At 44.6% G+C, this 23,716-nt stretch overlaps 5 non-coding genes and 3 pseudogenes across 5 annotated transcripts; all 8 read left to right on the top strand.

Moving 5' to 3' along the window:
• Nucleotides 1–2,796: 2,796 nt before the first annotated feature.
• On the top strand, nucleotides 2,797–2,975 carry LOC128371978 (uncharacterized; annotated as a pseudogene).
• Nucleotides 2,976–3,412: 437 nt separating this feature from the next.
• On the top strand, nucleotides 3,413–3,576 carry LOC128372030 (U1 spliceosomal RNA). The gene has a single exon (XR_008322879.1). It is a non-coding gene; the product is annotated as a U1 spliceosomal RNA (small nuclear RNA).
• Nucleotides 3,577–4,486: 910 nt separating this feature from the next.
• Nucleotides 4,487–4,602, top strand: LOC128371989 (U5 spliceosomal RNA). The gene has a single exon (XR_008322841.1). It is a non-coding gene; the product is annotated as a U5 spliceosomal RNA (small nuclear RNA).
• Nucleotides 4,603–9,822: 5,220 nt separating this feature from the next.
• On the top strand, nucleotides 9,823–10,002 carry LOC128371971 (uncharacterized; annotated as a pseudogene).
• Nucleotides 10,003–20,751: 10,749 nt separating this feature from the next.
• LOC128372041 (U1 spliceosomal RNA) lies at nucleotides 20,752–20,915 on the top strand. The gene has a single exon (XR_008322890.1). It is a non-coding gene; the product is annotated as a U1 spliceosomal RNA (small nuclear RNA).
• A 233-nt stretch (nucleotides 20,916–21,148) lies between these two features.
• LOC128372043 (U2 spliceosomal RNA) lies at nucleotides 21,149–21,339 on the top strand. Its single transcript, XR_008322891.1, has one exon. It is a non-coding gene; the product is annotated as a U2 spliceosomal RNA (small nuclear RNA).
• Nucleotides 21,340–21,903: 564 nt separating this feature from the next.
• Nucleotides 21,904–22,005, top strand: LOC128372006 (U6 spliceosomal RNA). Its single transcript, XR_008322857.1, has one exon. It is a non-coding gene; the product is annotated as a U6 spliceosomal RNA (small nuclear RNA).
• A 1,430-nt stretch (nucleotides 22,006–23,435) lies between these two features.
• On the top strand, nucleotides 23,436–23,499 carry LOC128372008 (uncharacterized; annotated as a pseudogene).
• The last annotated feature ends 217 nt before the right edge of the window (nucleotides 23,500–23,716 follow it).

Below are 23,716 nucleotides of genomic sequence, written 5' to 3'. Positions count from 1 at the left end.
CTTTTTTAACAATTGCTCTGCAATCGACCCCCAGGGACTCCAAATTAAATGCAACATTGCAGCAGAGGCCAACCCCCAGAGTCCCAAAGGGGAACAGAGCTCAAACCCTTCATTTTTCACCCGCAGAGATGAAGGAAGAGCTCTGTTCACAAGAAATTACCTAACTGTTTTTTAAATGTGTTTTTAACACCCTCTGAGTCTTTTAAAATGTCTTACCTGTTGTTTTTAACCATACTCATGACACTGACCTTCTCTACCATTAATGTGAGAAGTGTGAAGTCGAGAGTTAGAGCCCAGAGTGTTTTACCCTTTTTAAGTTCCTTTAAGTCAGATGTGTTTTTATTGCAGGAATGCAGCCTACCGTTTTTAAAACATTACAGACAGTGGGAGGAGATGTGGCCAAAAATGTCAATATGGAGTGGATCCAATCAAAACAAAAATGACGGAGTGGCCATTTTAATCAAAAACCCTCAAGCTCTGGTGAAGGGCAGCACTGTGGTGAGAGACAGTCGGGCACTTTTAGCACATTTGGCTTTTATGGGACAGGATTTCAACCTTTTAAATATTTACGGTTTTAACGACAAGAACGACAGGTATGACCTTTTAGAAGACTTGCAGTCCCACATGCTAGGTAGGGCACCTTTAGTTGTAGGGGGGGATTTTAACTGTATTCTAAGTAGGGAGGATAGGAGGAGAGCAGGGGAAGATTTTAAAGTAGACAAAACATCGGTTTTATTGCAGGGCATTTGTAGAGATTTTAAACTTCAGGACTGTTTTAAAATCATGCATCCCAGAGAGGAGGGCTTCACCTGGTTCGGTGGTGATGGCACCAGAGCCTCTCGCATAGATTATGTTTTTACACGGGACTGCCCACCCACCAATGCTAGATTAACTCCTGTTTTCTTCTCCGATCACCTTATGCTCTCTTGCACCCTTTCACTCTCTTCGGGCGTGACATCAGGAAGTGGTCTGTGGAAACTCAACTGCTCCCTTTTAGAAGATAGGGAGTTAGTTAGGCAGTTCAGGGAGCGGTACAAAGAGTGGCAGACCCTTCAAGACTTCTACGAAACACGTGCACACTGGTGGGAAATGGTGAAGGGAAAGACGCAGACTTTCTTTAGGCAGGCAGGTAAGAAACGAAAGAACAGGGAATACAGACGCATGATGGGACTGCAGAAACGACTACAACGTTATTTTAACCTAAACCAGATTGGCATGGATTTTAATGAGGAAATTAAGCAAGTTAAAAAAGAGATGTCAGTTTTATCAGAAATTAAAAGCAAAGGTGTCATTTTAAGGAGCAGAGAACGGGAAATAGAGGAGGGTGAAAAGTGCACACGCTATTTTTTCAGGAAAATTATGAATAAAGGGGGGGGGGGGGGGGCATTACAAAGCTGAAAAAAGAAGATGGGTGCACAACTGAAACAATGGGCGATATTAAAGAAACAATTGAAACATTTTATTCAAACCTGTACAAAGAAAAACCTGTAAAAATGGACATCATGACCGAAGTTTTAAAATTCATTGTAAAAACAGTAAACAAAAGTGTGCTTTTATCCCAGGATTTTACTTTTTTAGAGTTAAATAACTGTATGACTGGTTTTAAAAAAGGGAAGTCCCCTGGACAAGATGGACTTCCCTTGGAGTTTTATTTGACTTTTTGGGACATTTTAGCACCTGATTTGATTACTGTTTTTATGGATTTTGAACGACTTGAGCATGAGGAGTTGCAGATTTTAACTAACCACAGATCACTTGTCTCCGTTGTGCAGGAGCGGGAACCAGTGAGTCCGGTGCGCGGGCTCGCACCCGGCGAGCCCACAACAGTTTGGCGCAACGTCAACCATCCTGCTCTCCCTAACAGACTCCGGGACCTGTCATGGATGGTGGCTCATGAGATCCTCCCGGTCAGGTCCGTCATGCACTCCCGGGGCATGTCAACACACTCAACCTGCCCCCGACCTGGTTGTGGCGCGCCTGAGTCGGTGAGGCATCTGCTCTGGGAGTGCAGTGCTGCTGTAGACCAGTGGGCAACGGCCGGCTCCTTGCAATTCCCGTACTTACCAGCAAGGGAGGTCCTCACAGCACAACTAGTGCTATATGGGGTGAGCCAGCAAAAAATACCATCCAAAGACTTTGCAAAACAGTGGCTCACCCTAGCCGCCATCAAAGACGCCACATGGACCTCCAGAAACTTGCTGGTAAGAAAGCACATGCAGATCCCCCCCGTGGCTGTGATCCGAATGGCCGCAGCAACGGTCAAAACGGCCGTAGCTGCAGGCAGCAGGCCTAGGACACAGCCACAAAGAAGAATCGCCTCTGTGCCCATTCGGATGAAGGAGCCGGAGCCACACAGCAAAAGGTCACAGCAGCAGCGGCCTGGCTCTCTGGGTGAGGCAGGTGGGAAGGAGCATCAGGGAGAGGATCTCCTCTGACCACCACGACAGCATCCCGAGAGACCAAATGTTTGGGGGAGCAGAATGAGTTACCCTTGGTAGGGACTCACTGCGCTCCTGCACAAAGATAGAATTGAAAAAAAAAACCCTTTTTAACGGATGCACTCCTTTTTATGGACTTTTAATGGACACTCAATCACATAAACACCTGACATATGTTTTACAAATGAACAGCTATTTAACCTGTATTACCATTTTAGAACAATTGGTTTTATTGTTTTAAATATGGTTTTACATACTGCACATATTTATTGTAATTCATTGTATATACTATGTTCACATGTGAATATTTTATCTAAAATGTAAATCATTGTTTGAAATAATTTGAACGAGTGTCAATAAAACTTTTTCGAAAAAAAAAAAAAATCTGTTCTTATCAGTTTAATATCTGATACGTCTCCTACCCGGGGACCATATATTAAATTGCTTTTTGGAGCAGGGAGATGGAATAGGGGCTTGCTCCGTCCACTCCACGCATCGACCCGGTATTGCAGTACCTCCAGGAACGGTGCACCCCCCTCTCTCTATGTTTAATATGAAAAAGAGACTTAACTGAGTAGGTAGGCCGGTCTAGCAGCACTGACGAGTTTAGATCCATTTCAAGGTTGTTCAAGCACCCTTGAAAATGAGCAAATTATCTTTGTTTCCTATGAATTATTTTATACAACTTTAATTATTTTGCGAGCCTGATCCTAGAATTGCCCATGACTGCCAATGTACAATTGAGTAGCTATGTCAGCACTGTAGTGAGGTTGCACACTCTAGAAATCTGTGCTCATATACAGCAATCCTTTGTAATCCTTATTCATAGAGCAGGAAGCTGCATGCAAAGTTGTGACTCTGCAGATCCACAGCCTCATGCGGCGTGTGTGTGTTTGGATGATGTTTGGAAGGTGCACCATCGGTCCGGGTGCCGTGTCTGTGAAAGACGTCCTTGGCTCGGATCTGTACAACTCATACTTACCTGGCAAGGGAGATACCATGATCAAGTAGGTGGTTCACCCAGGGCGAGGCTCAACCATTGCACTCCGGTTGTGCTGACCTCTGCGAATTCCCCAAATGTGGGAATCTCGATTGCATAATTTCTGGTAGTGGGGGACTGCGTTCGCGCTCTCCCCTGATAAGTTGTTGAAAGAAAACTAAACGCTTACTGAGGTTAGAAACCTATCTCCAGGAACGGTGCACCCCCCTCTCTCTATGTTTAATATGAAAAAGAGGCTTAACTGAGTAGGTAGGCCGGTCTAGCAGCACTGACGAGTTTAGATCCATTTCAAGGTTGTTCAAGCACCCTTGAAAATGGGTGAAAATGATAAGTTATCTTTGTTTCCTATGAATTATTTGATACAACTTTGGCCAGGGGGATTGAGTCACAGCAGATGGCAGGTTGCCTGTCTCAAGGAGAGCAGACATGCCCCCTGCTGGATCTTCATCAGTATCTCTAATCACCTGCGTCGAATAGGGGGGAAAGTGCAGCGTGACACGGTGTGAGATTTGCACCTTGGGGCGGCACACAAAGAGGGAGATTGTGGGGGCATAAGAGGTTTGGCATGAAGGACATTCCACAGCGGGGCTTGTCATAGAGATGAGTCCACAGGGTGTGTCTGAGAGGCTCTCGGTTGTCCTGCTATGGGTCACACGAGGGGATTGATCACTCTTTTCATGCTTCATGCAAGGGTGCTGCCCACTGCCCTCCGGACCGCACCGCGGCCAAGGGGTCATTCTTCCCACGGGGGAGTAAAAGGGAAGCAGCACCTGTCTGCCTGTGTACTTGCAGCATTTCCACATTTTGACCCTTGCTCCTCTGGAACACCCGAGTAGGACGTTAGTCCTGTGGCTGGAAAGCCTGGAGCTCTTTGCCGCATTTCACAAAATCTAAAAACATGACAAGAAAAAGTTGGCGCCTTGCTCTTGCTGCGCGGTGTAGGGGAATGGGTGTGGCCTGGGATTCCTTTCACCATGTCGGGGGTCACCGTGAAGGGGGTGACTGGGACCACTGTTGTGTTCGTCTGCTGTTGGTGAGCGGGGCGTACTTACTCGGCTTTCTCTTCATCACGTACAAGTCTTTCGCCTTTTACTAAAGACTTCCGTGGAGAGGAACACCCACGAGTTAGATCTATTTTTGGCAGGCTTTGCCGTTTGGCAGAGTCTCATTGTGTTTGTGAAAAGACAAGCGGGCGGCCTTCCTCAGTAAGACGTGTTTTTCAGTGTCCGTTTTACTTTTGCCAACAAGGATGTTGAATCCATGAAGATGTCGAGGCTGGACTTCTCCAGAAAATTGATTCAAGGTACGTTGAAATTTAAGCCAGAAGACTTAAACTGCATTTTAACATTGCCATATAACAAGGGATTTGATTTAAGCTTTCAAACTGCTGTGTTGCTCAGAGAATTTTGGATAAGATTTGAAAATGTAAAACCCCAATTTGCTGTGTTCAATGTGGAGAAACTGACTGACAATACGTTGAAAACCGTTATTGTCAGAATGTTCAATGAAACAGTGAATGCAGATGACATTTGTTTGTGGCTGGGGAGATATTGCACTGTTAAAGGCCAGGCTACGAAAGTGAGAGATGAGGACGGCATCTGGAATTGCGCTTGGAGGGTCCCCATCCAACAATGGCAGGACCCCCAAGGCTTCCAGGGCTTGAAACATCTGCCGTCTATGGTAGTTCTGGGAGAGAACAGGGGCTATACCCATTACCAGGGCCAACCCAAACTCTGCCGCAAGTGTGGTGAGCATGGGCACCTGGTTGAAGCATGTCAGCAGATCGTATGTGGAAAATGCAGAGAAATTGGACCCACTTTTGAAGAGTGCACCAATGGCAGACGATGCAATCTTTGTGGGGAAACAAACCACCTGTTCAGAGATTGCCCAAAGTCATTTGCCAACAAATTGAAGGCTGCAAAAGTCACAGAAAAGAGAAAAGATGGCGGACAGACAGAACAGTTAGGAGAGCAAATTGAAGTTGCTGGGCAGGAAAATTCAAATCTCCCTCCAAATCCTGTGATTGGAAGAGAGGGAACAGGTGAGGAGGGAGTGAGGGAGGGGCCTGCATTTACCCCTCCAATGGAGAGTACTCCAGAGGATGGGGTGGTGCAGGCAGAAGGCGGAGCTAGTAAGGAAGACCAACCACAGGATGATAGTGAAGATGCCTCCCTCCCCAATGCCCAGCAAACTAAGAGGCCTTTGTCTGAATTGTCCTCGGATTCTCCCATTGTGTTGGAGAAGAAGGGAAGAGTTGCGGCTCACTCAGACAGTTCATCTGTGGAGGAGCCCAGAGTCTTCCCTTCCGATTCACCCAATGAGGTTTCTTTTTTAACAATTGCTCTGCAATCGACCCCCAGGGACTCCAAATTAAATGCAACATTGCAGCAGAGGCCAACCCCCAGAGTCCCAAAGGGGAACAGAGCTCAAACCCTTCATTTTTCACCCGCAGAGATGAAGGAAGAGCTCTGTTCACAAGAAATTACCTAACTGTTTTTTAAATGTGTTTTTAACACCCTCTGAGTCTTTTAAAATGTCTTACCTGTTGTTTTTAACCATACTCATGACACTGACCTTCTCTACCATTAATGTGAGAAGTGTGAAGTCGAGAGTTAGAGCCCAGAGTGTTTTACCCTTTTTAAGTTCCTTTAAGTCAGATGTGTTTTTATTGCAGGAATGCAGCCTACCGTTTTTAAAACATTACAGACAGTGGGAGGAGATGTGGCCAAAAATGTCAATATGGAGTGGATCCAATCAAAACAAAAATGACGGAGTGGCCATTTTAATCAAAAACCCTCAAGCTCTGGTGAAGGGCAGCACTGTGGTGAGAGACAGTCGGGCACTTTTAGCACATTTGGCTTTTATGGGACAGGATTTCAACCTTTTAAATATTTACGGTTTTAACGACAAGAACGACAGGTATGACCTTTTAGAAGACTTGCAGTCCCACATGCTAGGTAGGGCACCTTTAGTTGTAGGGGGGGATTTTAACTGTATTCTAAGTAGGGAGGATAGGAGGAGAGCAGGGGAAGATTTTAAAGTAGACAAAACATCGGTTTTATTGCAGGGCATTTGTAGAGATTTTAAACTTCAGGACTGTTTTAAAATCATGCATCCCAGAGAGGAGGGCTTCACCTGGTTCGGTGGTGATGGCACCAGAGCCTCTCGCATAGATTATGTTTTTACACGGGACTGCCCACCCACCAATGCTAGATTAACTCCTGTTTTCTTCTCCGATCACCTTATGCTCTCTTGCACCCTTTCACTCTCTTCGGGCGTGACATCAGGAAGTGGTCTGTGGAAACTCAACTGCTCCCTTTTAGAAGATAGGGAGTTAGTTAGGCAGTTCAGGGAGCGGTACAAAGAGTGGCAGACCCTTCAAGACTTCTACGAAACACGTGCACACTGGTGGGAAATGGTGAAGGGAAAGACGCAGACTTTCTTTAGGCAGGCAGGTAAGAAACGAAAGAACAGGGAATACAGACGCATGATGGGACTGCAGAAACGACTACGTTATTTTAACCTAAACCAGATTGGCATGGATTTTAATGAGGAAATTAAGCAAGTTAAAAAAGAGATGTCAGTTTTATCAGAAATTAAAAGCAAAGGTGTCATTTTAAGGAGCAGAGAACGGGAAATAGAGGAGGGTGAAAAGTGCACACGGTATTTTTTCAGGAAAATTATGAATAAAGGGGGGGGGGGGGGGGGGGGCATTACAAAGCTGAAAAAAGAAGATGGGTGCACAACTGAAACAATGGGCGATATTAAAGAAACAATTGAAACATTTTATTCAAACCTGTACAAAGAAAAACCTGTAAAAATGGACATCATGACCGAAGTTTTAAAATTCATTGTAAAAACAGTAAACAAAAGTGTGCTTTTATCCCAGGCTTTTACTTTTTTAGAGTTAAATAAATGTATGACTGGTTTTAAAAAAGGGAAGTCCCCTGGACAAGATGGACTTCCCTTGGAGTTTTATTTGACTTTTTGGGACATTTTAGCACCTGATTTGATTACTGTTTTTATGGATTTTGAACGACTTGACCGGCTTCCTGACAGTTTTAGAGTAGGGATAGTGACTCTCCTTTATAAACACAATGACAAGACTGACCTGAAAAACTGGAGACCAATCACGCTTTTAAACTTTGACTGTAAACTTTTTAGCAAACTTTTAGCGACACGTATGTCTATGTTTTTAGAAGACGTGATTCACCCGGATCAAGCCTGTGCCATCCCGGGGAGGAAGATCACTGACAGCCTCATACTGATCAGAGACACCATCTGTTACGCGAGAGACAGAAACATCCGGCTAGTAGTACTAAATTTAGATTTTGAGAAAGCATTTGATCGGGTCTCGCACCAGTACCTCTTCCAGGTCCTGCGAAAAATGGGGTTCCCGGAAAGATTTATAGCTTGGGTGGGATTGCTGTACCGGTGGGTGGGATTAACTGCGGTGTCCGTCAGGGGTGTCCGTTATCTGCCCTCCTCTACATCATCTGCATAGAACCACTGGCACAGGTCTTGAGAAAGGACCAACGAATCAATAGGGTAGGACTGCCGGGGAGTGGGGGACTGGAAAACAGGTGTAACCTATACATGGACGACGTGAATATTTTATGTACTGACCTTTTATCTGTCAACAGGACCCCGGACTTGACTGACTGGTTTGGACAGGCCTCTGGGTCGAAATTAAATAGAGAAAAGACCCAAGCCCAATTTTATGGACCATGGACGGCGACTGAGACGACAGGACTCCCCCTGACTGTGACCCAGACTGACCAAAAAATACTGGGAATTAAATTTGACAGGGAGGGGGAAGGGAAAACAAATTGGCCAGACGTGGTAGGGAAAGTCAGACAAAGACTAGGATACTGGGGACTTAGAGGACTGACCATGGAAGGAAAGGTTTTAATCATCAAAGCAGTGATTTTACCTTTGCTTTTATTGATCAGTTCTGTTTTTATTCCTCCTAGGCATGTGCTTTTAAATCTGGAGCGAGCCATTTTTTACTTTCTGTGGGGATCCAAGTGGGAAAGATTGAAGAGAGAAATTATGAAAAGGCCAAAGGAGAAAGGAGGAAAAGAAGTACCGGATCTGCACCTGTTTTTAGGAAGCACATACACTACAGTACACATGAAAATAGCCATGACCCCATCCAGAAACCCCAAGACAACTGCAATGACACGCTTCTGGATGGGGTCCTACCTCAGAAAACTTAAGATTTTACATGTGGACCTAAGAATACCTGTGTCTTTTAACCTGCCACCAGCCTATGTTTTTATTCAGAAGTTTTTAAGGCATTTTAACCTTGAGCATGAGGAGTTGCAGATTTTAACTAACCACAGATCACTTGTCTCCGTTGTGCAGGAGCGGGAACCAGTGAGTCCGGTGCGCGGGCTCGCACCCGGCGAGCCCACAACAGTTTGGCGCAACGTCAACCATCCTGCTCTCCCTAACAGACTCCGGGACCTGTCATGGATGGTGGCTCATGAGATCCTCCCGGTCAGGTCCGTCATGCACTCCCGGGGCATGTCAACGCACTCAACCTGCCCCCGACCTGGTTGTGGCGCGCCTGAGTCGGTGCACTCTGGGAGTGCAGTGCTGCTGTAGACCAGTGGGCAACGGCCGGCTCCTTGCAATTCCCGTACTTACCAGCAAGGGAGGTCCTCACAGCACAACTAGTGCTATATGGGGTGAGCCAGCAAAAAATACCATCCAAAGACTTTGCAAAACAGTGGCTCACCCTAGCCGCCATCAAAGACGCCACATGGACCTCCAGAAACTTGCTGGTAAGAAAGCACATGCAGATCCCCCCCGTGGCTGTGATCCGAATGGCCGCAGCAACGGTCAAAACGGCCGTAGCTGCAGGCAGCAGGCCTAGGACACAGCCACAAAGAAGAATCGCCTCTGTGCCCATTCGGATGAAGGAGCCGGAGCCACACAGCAAAAGGTCACAGCAGCAGCGGCCTGGCTCTCTGGGTGAGGCAGGTGGGAAGGAGCATCAGGGAGAGGATCTCCTCTGACCACCACGACAGCATCCCGAGAGACCAAATGTTTGGGGGAGCAGAATGAGTTACCCTTGGTAGGGACTCACTGCGCTCCTGCACAAAGATAGAATTGAAAAAAAAAACCCTTTTTAACGGATGCACTCCTTTTTATGGACTTTTAATGGACACTCAATCACATAAACACCTGACATATGTTTTACAAATGAACAGCTATTTAACCTGTATTACCATTTTAGAACAATTGGTTTTATTGTTTTAAATATGGTTTTACATACTGCACATATTTATTGTAATTCATTGTATATACTATGTCCACATGTGAATATTTTATCTAAAATGTAAATCATTGTTTGAAATAATTTGAACGAGTGTCAATAAAACTTTTTCGAAAAAAAAAAAAAAATCTGTTCTTATCAGTTTAATATCTGATACGTCCCCTACCCGGGGACCATATATTAAATTGCTTTTTGGAGCAGGGAGATGGAATAGGGGCTTGCTCCGTCCACTCCACGCATCGACCCGGTATTGCAGTACCTCCAGGAACGGTGCACTCCCCTCTCTCTATGTTTAATATGTAATCCTTATTCATAGAGCAGGAAGCTGCATGCAAAGTTGTGACTCTTCAGATCCACAGCCTCATGCAGCGTGTGTGTGTTTGGATGATGTTTGGAAGGTGCACCATCGGTCCGGGTGCCGTGTCTGTGAAAGACTTCCTTGGCTCGGATCTGTACAACTCATACTTACCTGGCAAGGGAGATACCATGATGGTTCACTCCTTTGGTCAGTGTATGAACATAGTCATTGTCGTGCGGTGTATGGGACGTGGCTTGTTCTTTGCAGGACTCCACACTCTGCACCATGGCCTTTTCTGTGCTCTCAAGGCGGAATGCTGTACGTTTTGATCTGCAGAATGATTTGGAGATGGACAGACTGCAGTTCAGCAGACAAGTCATCCAGAAAGAGCTGGGGTTCTCTCCACAGCAGCTTGATTATATATTTGCTTTGCCTGGAAAAAAGACATTTGAAGTCATCTTTGCCACTTTTGCTCTCTTTGAACAATGTCTTCAACGATTTGAACAGAAAAAAGTCGGTAACACCAGACTTGCCAACATTGAGCTAACAGCTCTATCAGAGAGGGAACCCAAGGCAGTGACCGTCGTTATGTACTCTGAGAAGGTTACAACTGAAGACATCAGCACGTGGCTGTCCTACCACTGCTCCGTGATACGGAACCTGGAGCTAAGGGATGACGATGGCGTACGAACAGGTGCTCGGAGATTCTATGTCCGACTCAGACGAGAAGGAGCATCTGGAGTACTGCACCACCTGCCATCAACCATTCAGCTGGGGCCGCACAGGGGCTATATATTCTACCCGGGTCAACCAAAGACTTGTAGGAAGTGTGGCTCCCCAAACCATCTGGCCTCCAACTGTAATGCCACCTTCTGCAGAAACTGCCAGAACATGGAACATAACTCTAAAGACTGTGATCAGCCAATGAGGTGCAATCTATGCTCATCTAGTGACCACACCTTCCGCAGCTGCCCCCAGTCATATGCCAATCGTGCCAGACAGTCCACATCTACAGCTGACCCTTTATTTCGAACAATAGCAGAGGCACAACCACCCCCTGATGGACTAGATTCCTCCAACTTGACTCAGACCCAGGTCATACCAGAACAGACCAAGGTCAAATCATCTCAAGAACCAACCAACAGCCAAGACTCAATTGAAACATGTATCAGCCAAGACCTACAGATTCCCCACCTCCCCCTGGGTGTTGCACCTGAATCCAAGAAGGAAGATGGGATGAGAAAGGAATCCAGGAACGAGGATAATCCTGAGGCTGAGGAACTTTTGAACCAACCTGCACTGCCATCCACAGAGCATGAGGGAACTATCGAGGAGGTCCTGAGACAGCTCCAAGAGGAACTACCAGCTGCCCAACCTAGGTTCACCCTAGCTCAAGATCCTCAACCAGACCAGGACTCCAAGAAGGTTTCTGAGGAGAGCTCTATGCCTAGCATCAATCCAGGAGACTGTGAAAGGCTTCGTCACCTTCTAGATCTTGGTCTTCAAGACATGTCCTTCCCCGGTGGCACTGAGAACTCCTTCACCTCCTCTTCAACCGGTGACAGCACCCCCCCCCCAAAAAGGTCCAAAGAAGAAATTGGAGACCATGCCACAAACACCCCAGAGGTAGGGATATGGTCCAATTCCTCGCTCCCCTCCAAACCCTTTCTAGACCCAGAAGCTTTGTCAGCTTTTTCTGCAGCCACCCAAATAGGTAGTAAGATAAGGGAGGGGGAACATATTTCACGGAAAAAGAAAAAGAAAAAGAGAAGTAGCTCCACAAGGACAAGCATGAATACTGACAACTAAACCCCCTCTGCTTCACTATGACCTCTCTGTCTGTTGCATCACTCAACACCAGAGGACTGTGTGACCCAATTAAGTGCCTTTCAGTATTTACGTCTCTGCACTCAGAGCCCTGTAACATTTTTCTCTTGTAAGAGTGTAATATCCCATACAGAGACAATTATAAGAACTTTGAAGAAAGATGGACGCATGGTCAATCTGTGTGGTCAGGTGACAACAAAAATCGGTCATCTGGAGTGGTGATCCCCTTTTAAAGGGCCTGACTTTAGAGTGCAAAGGGTACAGCGCATCAGAGAAGGGAGGTTGCTGTGTGTTGATTTTGCTTACTTGAATGTTAACCTGAGAATTATCAATGTGTATTGCCCTGTTGAACTACAAGAACGGCTAGAGTTGATAAATGATATACAAGCACTTTTATTAAGTAGCAGAGGGACAATTCTGGGAGGTGATTTTAATTGCCTGGTCAGAAAAGAGGATCGTTCAACAAAAACTTCTGTTAGACTGGATTCCAGCTCCACAGCCTTAATTAATCTCATGCAGGATTTCAGACTCACTGACACATATCGTTCCATAAACCCTAACTTACCTGGTTTTACATGGTCAAATGGGAAAACACATTCACGAATTGATTTCCTCTTCATCACAAAGGGCCTTCAGGTTACACAAGCTACAGTTAAACCTACTTGTTTTTCTGACCATTCATTAATTCAATGTTCACTTACCGTAAAGAATGCAACAAAAAAAGAGGGAAGTTTCTGGAAGTTGAACATATCGGTATTGGAAGATGAAAGAGTGGTAAAAAAGTTTAAAGAAAAATTAGCCCTCTGGTCTTCCCTTCAGTTTGCTTATGGCTCAATTGGAGAATGGTGGGAGGATGTAAAAACTAGAGCTAAATCCTTCTTCATTGAGGAAGGGAAAAGAGCAGCAAAAAGAAAGCGCTTAAAGCTCAGAAAACAGCAGAATAAGCTTCAGAGACTCTATACAATGTCACATACTGGTTGGAATGTGACTGATGATATCAACGCCCTGAAAAAAGAAATGAGAAGTATCTACTCAGAAGCGAGTGTTGGCCTTTTAACACGCAGCAGAACAAAACACATAGAACAAAATGAAAAATGCTCTAGATACTTCTTCAGGAAGATAGCAAGGCCAAAAAATATAATAGAAGCAATATATGACAAAAATGGTATTCAAAAGATGGAGATAAAAGAGATACTTACCTGTGTTCACTCCTTTTATTCTGACCTATATAGAGCTGAGGAACTAGACCAAGCAGCCCTTTCCCAGCTTCTTTTAAAAATGAACAAAAATATATTTGATTCAAATGAAAGCCTTGAAACTGAATTGTCTATAGATGAATTAACAAGAGCAGTAAATAGCATGCAAAATAACAAAGCTCCAGGCTCGGATGGCCTGCCTAAAGAATTTTATGTGACCTTCTGGGAAGAACTGAAAACCCCACTTTTAGAAATGTATAATGAGTGCTTGGGCAAGGGAACCCTACCATCATCCCTAAGGGAAGGCTCTATAACGCTCTTTTTCAAAAAAGGTGATAAAAAAGACATTAAGAACTGGCGACCACTAACATTACTTGGGGTTGACAGAAAAATTATAGCTAAAGCACTGTTTTTTCGTCTTCAAGATGTAATTGACCAAATTGTGGGAGTGGAGCAGACCTGTGTAATACCAGGTCGAAATATGAGCGACAGTCTTGCCTTAGTACGTGACTCCTATATGTATGCAGAAGATCGCAAGCTTCCCCTCAGTATAGCTGGCCTAGACCTGGAGAAGGCCTTTGACAAAATCAGTCATGACTATTTAAAAAGAGTATTAGTAGCCTTTGGATTTGGTCCAAAATTAAGGGCATGGGTCAATTTACTATATAACGATTGTTTCAGTAAAGTTGCTGTAAATGGGACTTTTACTGAACCCTTTGAAGTACAGGCGGGAGTCAGACAAGGCTGCCCACTCTCTGTGATTTTGTTTATTCTTGCTATGGAACCCCTCGCATGTGCCATCAGACAGGACCCCTCAATACATGGCCTACTTGTCCCTGGAAGTAGGGGAAGGGAAGCAAAATTGACAGTGTACATGGATGATATGACAATCCTATGTTGTGATAACAGATCTGTCGTTAATTCCCTTAAGTGGTGTGATCTCTTCTCCCAAGCTTCCTTGGCCAAACTAAACAGGGCTAAGAGTGAGATTCTGTACCTAAATTGGGGGGAGGAAAAATTTAATTTTGGCCTATCACAAAAAAAAGACAGAATCAAAATGCTAGGAATTGAAATTGGGAGGGATATGGAAAGAGTAAATTGGGAACAAAGGCTCCCGAGATTGAAAGGGAAACTAAGAAGTTGGGAACAAAGAGAGCTCACTATCACAGGAAAGGTCCTGGTACTGAAAGCAGAGGTTTTGGCCTCCCTCACCTTTCTGGCAGCCACTTTACCAGCACCTGACTTCTTTCTCACCGCCCTCAAAAGAACAATATTTCAATTCATATGGGGATCCCAACAAGAGTTGTTAAAACGAGAAATTATGTGCAGACCTCTTAACAAAGGAGGGAAAGCAGTACCAGATTTTTGCTCCAAACTTCATTCCTTGTTTCTCTGTCCAATCATGAATGCAGTGTTGAGTAATAATTCCAGTATGTGGTGTTATTTTGCAAGATTTTGGGTTGGTCAAGGGATCTTGACTGGTGTGGATAGAAGGATCCCCCTAGGACTCCCCCATGCAGAGACTAGGGCTGTGTCTCAAATGGAGCACTTACGTGAGTGCACCAGAATGTAGTGCGGAGTGCGCACTGAGCACATACCTCTGTAGTGCACACTGTCGTGGGTAAGTATTGTCTCAAATGGAGCACTGGCGTTTTGCACTTAGCGGAAGTGACGGGATAACATTTGATCGCGATTCTCCGACCCACCAAATGTTTGTTGTATTGTTTACATTACAATGGATTTCCTCCTGCTTTTGCTTGCCTTTATTTACCCCCTGTTACCCAAGTTGAGGCTACGCCGAATCCAACGTGATCGTAGGATCCTCCTCCTATTGGCGGAAGCTGAGATGGTACGTAACCTACATTATTTTAATTGTTTATTTATGTATGACCAGCGTAGCGCCGGTTTTAGGCTTACCTTTTCAGGCAGTGTGTCCAACGACGTTTGTACAAAGTTTTATCAATACATGCACTAGTCAAAATAAAGTTCATATACGTTTTTTGCAATTAAATGCCTTTTGTTGCCCACATTTGTGTAACACTGTACCGTGAGAACTAAACCTCATGCTGCACACTTCATAATTAAAAGCACCATCAGCATACATTCCGGTATTCGTGTGTGTGCATGTCTCTCCCATACCCATTAGTATTAAAGTGCAATTCACACCAGTAAAATAGCTTTTGATACGCAGAAATATATATATTCACTAAATTAATGTATTGTTCCATATCTATTGTAGTCTGATGTTTACACATTAAGTATTTCACAAAAGATAACCAATTATAGTTAGAAAATCATCATAGTTACAGTATATCATAGTAAGAGCAATCTAATAAAAAAGTAAAGAAGAGGCTAAAACACAGGGATGCAGCAAACTTTCGTATGTTTTATTAAAATAAAAATTCTCTTGGTACTTCACAGCGGCGTCCCAACCCCAGGCAGTACTGCCAGCTGAATGTGTCAGTACCACTGCTGGCACGATATTTCGACGGCCACAGTGACCTGCGGGTCGACTTCCGTCTCACCAGGGAGTCCTTCAATGCCCTAATGGCTGTGCTGGGGAGGGAATGCTACCATGGTTGGGGCCCGGAGATCGACACCTTGGTATTTCTTTTCTGGATGGCCAGTGCCACTTCTTACCGCGTCGTTGCGCGGGCTTTTGATATGCCCCGGGCAACCATCCACCGGGCAGTGCACAGGGTGAGTGCGAAGATCGCTGCTCTCCTCTATGACGTGGTCCGCCATCCCACCGCGGAGGAACTCCCTCGCTTGGGTGCCCGCTTTGCACGCCTAGACGGATCTGCTGCCTTTAACAGGGTGGTAGGAGCGATTGACGGATGCCACATCCGCGTGAAGCCCCCTGCAGAGGAAGCTGCCTGTTATTTTAACAGGAAGCTATTTCACTCCGTCCAGCTGCAGGCCATCTGTGATGACGGTGGAAGATTTCTGGACGTGTTTGTGGGATATTGTGGGTCAGTCCACGACGCCCGAGTCCTACAAAATAGCCCCATCTACTATGAGCAGTCATACCCCCCCGCAGGATACTGCATCATTGGAGATGGTGGCTACCCCTGCCTGTCACGCCCCATCTGCCTCATGACACCCTTCAGACAGCCTGTGAGAAACCACCTCCAAGCGAAATACAACTGCTACCTGTCAAGGGCGAGGTGTGTGGTCGAGAGGTCTTTTGGGGTCCTGAAAACGAGATGGCGGTCCATTTTCCTCAAGGCTCTGGAGGTGGAGGTGAAGTACGTGCCGGAGGTCATTGTGTGCTGTACTGTTCTCCACAACATCTGTGTGAGCAACGGGGACCTCCTGGAGCCAGATGCTGATGTCGATGTTGGGAGAGCAGCAAGGGACCAACCCGCACCAGGACCAGCACCAGCACCCCCAGGAACCGCCTCTGGGGCTGACAACAAACAGAGGATGGCAATGGCATGTTACGCCCCTAATCATGATTACATTTAAATTACCACTAACTTCATTTAAATAATAATAAATAATTTGGCTTTGACAAAAATTGTGTGTGTGTGTGTTACATTTTCACCTTTCAAGTGTTGACAATGTAAGTTACTTAGGATAAAAGCGTTTGCTAAATGCATAAATGTAAAAATAGACCCAGCTACTGTCTTCATTCATTCAACACCGAGAGGCGCAGAGCTAAATGAATGAATGTCTGGTGTAACCAAGCTCCCTATAAAAAAAACCATGAGTGAGTCCTCCCGTTCTGCAGCCTCTCTCATTTCTTTCTCCCTGGCCTCATCTCTCCTCTGCTGCTCTCTCTCCATCTCTTCCATGGCTGCCTCCTGCTGCTTGTTGCTCTCTTTAAGCGAGTTTAAAATGTCCTCCACATTGCCTACCCGCCGTCTCTTGGGGGTTGACAAAGTGGAGGTAGTCTCCCTCTCCACAGAAGGGGGGGGTGGGGTCACTGCCACCTCCCGGCTGGATGAGGCAAAGAGAGCAGGAGGGGTCACAGACGGCCTGCTCCCTATTGCCTCATCCATAAGGGTAAACCATTTCCAAGAGGCGGCAGTCACCCCACCCCCCTCCGTGCTCACCCCAGTGCGGGGACGCTTAAGGTCCTGTGAAAGACAGCCAAAAATAACATGCACTACAGTTGCTGGTCATATCATTTAAATATTGTGGTAAAGTTCTTTAATTTCACAAATTAACATGAATAATGGCTGGAAATATTTCACTTACGGTCTAATGAATCTATATAATGTACGAGTTTCACATTTTACATTGAATTAATGAAATTAAAGAACTTTTCCACAATATTGTAATGATATGACTAGCACCTGTAATATCCAGCATCTATTTTACTGTACCTGGGCAAAAATCTAACCTCATGAAAATATCTCACCTTGTATTTGGCCACCAAATTCTCCCACCTCTTCTTCACCGCCTTTGGCTCCACCCTCCCCTCAAGGCCTCTCTCTTTTAAGAAGACACTGGTGAATACAAATTGGCAGTTGATATGAATGCATACATAATGTAGGCCAGGGGTATCCAACAGGAGCTACCCATAGATCCCCTTCTGCTTAAGAGAAGCTCTCCAAAGGGTCAAGAGAAATGTAAATAAATATGATGACATGGTCATAAGGTATTAAATCTGTCAACATCAAAAAGTTAGTCAAACATCTTGTCTGGTATGGTAGATAATTATCCCAGTTTCACTATTCTCTGGTGAAAAATATTGGAGACCCCCTGATGTAGGCTATATGATTATGGGTACTTTGTAGAACAAAAATACTGCATTATGAAAATGATGTAGTCACAAATTACAAGAACCAAAAAGCTTACTAACTCTCATGCCCACATTAATTCAACACTTACCGTAAACAATTTGGTAACGTTACTGTTATACATGTATACAAACCTGTAGGCGTCCGTACTGGCGTTGCGCTTCCCAGTGAAAAGACCCACATTGGCCGTCCGCCACAAAATGACGGCCCTGGTGTCCTCATCTGTCCCTGCAACATCCGACATACCTCGACTACGTTAAAAACAAGACCTAGGATAACCAAGTAAATACAATAATACTACAACACAATGCTGAATTCGCCAGCACATGACCTAATTTTGATTTCGTTGTGACAATCGTTTAATCAAGCTTCAACTGTCTCCCGTTGCCATGGAGATTCAAAACAAAGCAGATAGAGTAAGCCAGAGTCCGCACAAAAGTAGTCACATAGCGATATTAATAACAGTTTTATTTTAAAGTTTGTCTTCTTCTTCTTTCACATAAAAAATGGATTATCATAAATAGGCAAGTGAAAGTTCCTAAGTGAGAAATATGTGTTTTCTCTTTATGACCCGCCCCGCCCGCACCCGCAATATTTTTAAAATATTGAACCCGAACCCGCCCGACCCGCGGATAAACCGCGGGTCACGGGTCGACCCGCGCATCACTGATACACTACAACATTGAACGTTTACAATATGCATCACCTAATGTTATCAAAAACCGCTTAACCAGCTAAGAAACAACAGCTAACATTACGGTGTGCTAACTCTACTGAGTCGGTAAGATAGCAAACGCGAACAAGTAAATCATTACTTTTGTCAGAGAGGGAGAGAGGTATACAACATACCGTTGTACACAATAGTAAAACAATTTCATTATAGTTACTTACATTTATACGAAGCAGTTGCCTCAGCCTCCACCGCTTGCATGTCGCTGCTGGCCGCCATTATTGACATCTGAAAACTGGGCAAAAAGTCCCTCCCCTTCCGCTACGTAGGCAAAATGGCGTCCGTTTAGTGTGAGCAGTGTCCATCATCTCACACTGGATTTTTTGTCCGTTATGAGTGCACCATCCGGGTACTTTCAGAGCACTGAGTTTTCACTTGTTCTTCAGTGTGAACGCACTATGCCCTAAAACATAGTGCTTGAAGTGTGCAAGTGCGCCATTTGAGACACAGCCTCGGCCTACCTTATATGAGAAGGCCTTGTCACTTTTTAAAATAGCAAAATTGGACAAGTCCCACTTAGGGCGCATTAACAGGAAAAACATTGAGGAGAGACTTTCTACCTACTCCTCCAACCTTGTTCCAGTAGGAAAGCTCACAGAACCCCAGTGTGTTCAGATTTGGAAGAATGCAAACTGCCCTTTCCTTTTGAATAGTCACAAGGACCTAGCCTGGAGGGCAATTCATGGCTGCCTCCAGACTAGAGCCTTCTTGTATAAAAGAAGATGCACCAGAAGTCCAAAGTGCCCTAGAGTTAATTGTCAGGTTGACGAGACAGTAAACCATCTTTTCTGGTCTTGTCGGTTTGTGCAAAAGGTGTGGGGAACAATAAATTTATGGCTAATGGCCCTACATAAGAGTCCTGATAATAATGACATAATTTATGGGGATATGGGCACCAAAGAGACTGAAGAAGCTGTAAGATGGTGGACGGTTATCAATTGTATAAAAGATGGTATATGGAAATGTAGAAACTTGTTGGCCTTTAAGAATGTGTATAAATCTCCTGAATCGGTTGTGAAAGTAGGACTTTCTATTGTAAAAGATTACATTCAAAAAGACAGGAAGAAATACAGCTATGATGAAATAATTGTACAATGGAAAATTCCATATGGGTTCATTAGAGAGTCAATGTGGGAGGGATTTAAATAAAAAACTCACTGATTTTAATCATGTTTGATTAATAAGACAAATGAATTTGGAATGTTGATACACTATTGGGGGAATGCTAACAGTTTGATGTCCTTTATGTACATCTAATGTAAATATGTAAATAGTTGTTTGTAATGTACTGTCTTTTTTGTGAATGTTCTGTATTGTTATCAATTTGACACTAATTAATAAAGCGCCTAAAAATTGAAAAATTGTTTCGCCCAACTCCTCCAGCCTTGTTCCAGTAGGAAAGCTCACAGAACCCCAGTGTGTTCAGATTTGGAAGAATGCAAACTGCCCTTTCCTTTTGAATAGTCACAAGGACCTAGCTCCTCCAACCTTGTTCCAGTAGGAAAGCTCACAGAACCCCAGTGTGTTCAGATTTGGAAGAATGCAAACTGCCCTTTCCTTTTGAATAGTCACAAGGACCTAGCCTGGAGGGCAATTCATGGCTGCCTCCAGACTAGAGCCTTCTTGTATAAAAGAAGATGCACCAGAAGTCCAAAGTGCCCTAGAGTAAATTGTCAGGTTGACGAGACAGTAAACCATCTTTTCTGGTCTTGTCGGTTTGTGCAAAAGGTGTGGGGAACAATAAATTTATGGCTAATGGCCCTACATAAGAGTCCTGATAATAATGACATAATTTATGGGGATATGGGCACCAAAGAAACTGAAAAAGCTGTAAGATGGTGGACGGTTATCAATTGTATAAAAGATGGTATATGGAAATATAGAAACTTGTTGGCCTTTAAGAATGTGTATAAATCCCCTGAATCGGTTGTGAAAGTAGGACTTTCTATTGTTAAAGATTACATTCAAAAAGACAGGAAGAAATACAGCTATGATGAAATAATTGTACAATGGAAAATTCCATATGGGTTCATTACAGAGTCAATGTGGGAGGGATTTAGATAGAAAACTCACTGATTTTAATCATATTTGATTACTAAGACAAATGAATTTGGAATGTTGATACACTATTGGGGGAATGCTAACAGTTTGATGTCCTTTATGTACATCTAATGTAAATATGTAAATAGTTGTTTGTAATGTACTGTCAATTTTGTGAATGTTCTGTGTTGTTATCAATTTGACACTAATTAATAAAGCGCCTAAAAATTGTTTCACCCAGGGCGAGGCTCAACCATTGCACTCCGGTTGTGCTGACCTCTGCGAATTCCCCAAATGTGGGAATCTCGATTGCATAATTTCTGGTAGTGGGGGACTGCGTTCGCGCTCTCCCCTGATAAGTTGTTGAAAGAAAACTAAACGCTTACTGAGGTTAGAAAACCAAGTGAGAAATTGGTGAATTCTCCATTGACTCGTGTAGAGATGGATGTCCTTTTGAACACAAAACGGTCGTCTTATCTTTTGATAGAATGCAGCTCCAAGTTACTTCCTCGCATTGGACTCTGTGACACCGTGAGCGGGACCGACGCTGCAGAGGATCACTCCTTCAACTCCGACACTTTTCCGGTCATCGCTTCTCGGCCTTTTGGCTAAGATCAAGTGTAGTATCTGTTCTTATCAGTTTAATATCTGATACGTCCCCTATCCGGGGACCATATATTAAATTGCTTTTTGGAGCAGGGAGATGGAATAGGGGCTTGCTCCGTCCACTCCACGCATCGACCCGGTATTGCAGTACCTCCAGGAACGGTGCACCCCCTCTCTCTCTATGTTTAATATGAAAAAGAGGCTTAACTGAGTAGGTAGGCCGGTCTAGCAGCACTGACGAGTTGAGATCCATTTCAAGGTTGTTCAAGCACCCTTGAAAATGAGCAAATCATCTTTGTTTCCTATGAATTATTTTATACAACTTTGGCCAGGGGGATTGAGTCACAGCAGATGGCAGGTTGCCTGTCTCAAGGAGTGCAGACATGCCCCCTGCTGGATCTTCATCAGTATCTAATCACCTGCGTCGAATAGGGGGGAAAGTGCAGCGTGACACGGTGTGAGATTTGCACCTTGGGGCGGCACACAAAGAGGGAGATTGTGGGGGCATAAGAGGTTTGGCATGAAGGCCATTCCACAGCGGGGCTTGTCATAAAGATGAGTCCACAGGGTGTGTCTGAGAGGCTCTCGGTTGTCCTGCTATGGGTCACACGAGGGGATTGATCGCTCTTTTCATGCTTCATGCAAGGGTGCTGCCCACTGCCCTCCGGACCGCACTGCGGCCAAGGGGTCATTCTTCCCACGGGGGAGTAAAAGGGAAGCAGCACCTGTCTGCCTGTGTACTTGCCAAGGCAGTACATATGAAAAATTGGAATCGATACAGAGAAGATTAGCATGGCCCCTAGATCAAGCGTAGTATCTGTTCTTATCTTTTCTCTTTTAACCGTTTTTTAGCTGGTGGTGCCTCCACCATGTCGGCCAACCATGCCGGCATGCGGAGGCACCACAGTGTCCGTTTTACTTTTGCCAACAAGGATGTTGAATCCATGAAGATGTCGAGGCTGGACTTCTCAAGAAAACTGATTCAAGGTACTTTGAAATTTAAGCCAGAAGACTTAAACTGCATTTTAACATTGCCATATAACAAGGGATTTGATTTAAGCTTTCAAACTGCTGTGTTGCTCAGAGAATTTTGGATAAGATTTGAAAATGTAAAACCCCAATTTGCTGTGTTCAATGTGGAGAAACTGACTGACAATACGTTGAAAACCGTTATTGTCAGAATGTTCAATGAAACAGTGAATGCAGATGATATTTGTTTGTGGCTGGGGAGATATTGCACTGTTAAAGGCCAGGCTACGAAAGTGAGAGATGAGGATGGCATCTGGAATTGCGCTTGGAGGGTCCCCAAAGTAGGACTTTTTATTGTTAAAGATTACATTCAAAAAGACAGGAAGAAATACAGCTATGATGAAATAATTGTACAATGGAAAATTCCATATGGGTTCATTACAGAGTCAATGTGGGAGGGATTTAGATAGAAAACTCACTGATTTTAATCATATTTGATTACTAAGACAAATGAATTTGGAATGTTGATACACTATTGGGGGAATGCTAACAGTTTGATGTCCTTTATGTACATCTAATGTAAATATGTAAATAGTTGTTTGTAATGTACTGTCAATTTTGTGAATGTTCTGTGTTGTTATCAATTTGACACTAATTAATAAAGCGCCTAAAAATTGTTTCACCCAGGGCGAGGCTCAACCATTGCACTCCGGTTGTGCTGACTTCTGCGAATTCCCCAAATGTGGGAATCTCGATTGCATCATTTCTGGTAGAGTAGGTAGGCCGGTCTAGCAGCACTGACGAGTTGAGATCCATTTCAAGGTTGTTCAAGCACCCTTGAAAATGAGCAAATCATCTTTGTTTCCTATGAATTATTTTATACAACTTTGGCCAGGGGGATTGAGTCACAGCAGATGGCAGGTTGCCTGTCTCAAGGAGAGCAGACATGCCCCCTGCTGGATCTTCATCAGTATCTAATCACCTGCGTCGAATAGGGGGGAAAGTGCAGCGTGACATGGTGTGAGATTTGCACCTTGGGGCGGCACACAAAGAGGGAGATTGTGGGGGCATAAGAGGTTTGGCATGAAGGCCATTCCACAGCGGGGCTTGTCATAAAGATGAGTCCACAGGGTGTGTCTGAGAGGCTCTCGGTTGTCCTGCTATGGGTCACACGAGGGGATTGATCGCTCTTTTCATGCTTCATGCAAGGGTGCTGCCCACTGCCCTCCGGACCGCACTGCGGCCAAGGGGTCATTCTTCCCACGGGGGAGTAAAAGGGAAGCAGCACCTGTCTGCCTGTGTACTTGCCAAGGCAGTACATATGAAAAATTGGAATCGATACAGAGAAGATTAGCATGGCCCCTAGATCAAGCGTACCGAACGTTCTTCTCTGTGCGAGGAGGCGGGAGAGAAGGGGGCTTTTGCTCTTGCGAGATGTGAAGCGGGGAACCCGTGTTCGATTCCCGGTTGGAGCAAGGATTAGACACTGGGTGTAGTAGTGTGTAGTGCACAGGTGTCAAACTCATTCCACAAAGGGCCAATCAGCTGAACTCACTCTTCAGTCAGCTGATTGGTGTGCAT

Source organism: Scomber japonicus, chromosome 13 (assembly GCF_027409825.1).
Source record: "Scomber japonicus isolate fScoJap1 chromosome 13, fScoJap1.pri, whole genome shotgun sequence".
NCBI lineage: Eukaryota > Metazoa > Chordata > Actinopteri > Scombriformes > Scombridae > Scomber > Scomber japonicus.
This window is presented reverse-complemented; position numbering and strand designations above follow the sequence as displayed.